Source organism: Meles meles, chromosome 3 (assembly GCF_922984935.1).
Source record: "Meles meles chromosome 3, mMelMel3.1 paternal haplotype, whole genome shotgun sequence".
In the NCBI taxonomy this organism is placed as follows: domain Eukaryota; kingdom Metazoa; phylum Chordata; class Mammalia; order Carnivora; family Mustelidae; genus Meles; species Meles meles.
In genome coordinates this window covers 2,173,664-2,175,131 of record NC_060068.1, presented here as the reverse complement: position 1 = coordinate 2,175,131, position 1,468 = coordinate 2,173,664, and the positions used below count along the sequence as shown (strand labels likewise).

Below are 1,468 nucleotides of genomic sequence, written 5' to 3'. Positions count from 1 at the left end.
TGTTCTCCAACACGGAGGAAGAGATCAGCAGTTTCCATCTTAACATCTGTCTCTTGATCTGTTCATTTTTCTCTAGCATTTTGACTTAGAAAATTTTAGCCCATCCAGCACTCTCTGAGGTGTCATCTCCATTGTAAGTTTCATCCATACTGAAAGTGTCCTCTCTCCTTTTCCTTCCTGGTCTTTGTGGCTTCCTGCTTTACTGGAGCTTCCATCATCAATGTCAATGAAGAATATAACTTTATCCTCTGACTTTATCCTCCTGGGGCTTCTGGTGAACAATAAAGCTATAGGGATCATCTTTCCTGTTATTTTTGCTATTTTTGTGGTGACTGTAACTGCAAATTTGGTCATGATAGTCTTGATTCAGGTGGACTCCCGTCTCCATACTCCTATGTACTTCCTGCTCAGTCAGCTTTCTATCATGGACACCCTTTTCATTTGTACCACTGTCCCAAAACTTCTGGTCGACATGGTTTCTAAAGAGAAGACCATTTCCTTTGTAGGTTGTGGCATGCAGATCTTCCTCTACTTGACCATGATTGGCTCAGAGTTCTTCCTCTTGGGCCTCATGGCTTATGACCGCTATGTGGCTGTCTGTAACCCTCTTAGGTATCCAGTCCTGATGAATCGCAGGGTGTGTCTCCTGCTGGCTGCTGGTGCCTGGTTTGGTGGGTCCCTGGATGGCTTTCTGCTCACCTCACCCCCATCACCATGAATGTCCCCTACTGTGGCTCCCGCAGTATCAGCCATTTTTTCTGTGAGATCCCTGCAGTTCTCAGACTAGCCTTTGCTGACACATCCTTGTATGAAACTCTAATGTACATCTGCTGTGTACACATGTTGCTTATCCCCATCTCTATCATTTCAACCTCCTGCTCTCTCATCTTGTTAACTGTCCACTGAATGCACTCTGCTGAAGGCCGGAAGCCTTTACCACTTGTTCGTCCCATTTGACTGTAGTCAGCATTTTCTATGGAGCTGCCTTCTACACTTATGTTTTGCCCCAGTCTTTTCACACTCCTGAGCAGGACAAGGTAGTGTCAGCCTTCTATATCATTGTCACACCCATGCTCAATCCTCTTATCTACAGCCTCAGAAACAAGGATGTAATGGGGGCATTTAAAAAGATACTATCACAAATCTCATCTTCTCAAAAAGTATCCACAAGTGATGCTTAAGAATCCAGTAAACTGACAATAGGTCTTCCTAAGAACATTTTCTATTGTCCTGTTTCAAATATGACTATTTGTTCAGCTGTCAAAGATTACTTGCAATTGCCAATCAAGAGGATTTTCCTTGGCTGGCTTCTTGCTACTAGGGGAGGGAAACAAAGATTTTTCATTAGTTGTGCAGACACATTTTGGCTAGGTACCAACAATGAGATATTATTACATCAGTTAAAGAATTCATTTGATTCTGGTTCTTGTCTCTCAGATTAAATAAAGGGGAAAAAAGACATATCTTA

The 1,468-nt window shown here is 42.6% G+C and overlaps 1 pseudogene; it reads left to right on the top strand.

Moving 5' to 3' along the window:
* Positions 1 to 220: 220 nt before the first annotated feature.
* On the top strand, positions 221 to 1,181 carry LOC123939326 (annotated as a pseudogene).
* The last annotated feature ends 287 nt before the right edge of the window (positions 1,182 to 1,468 follow it).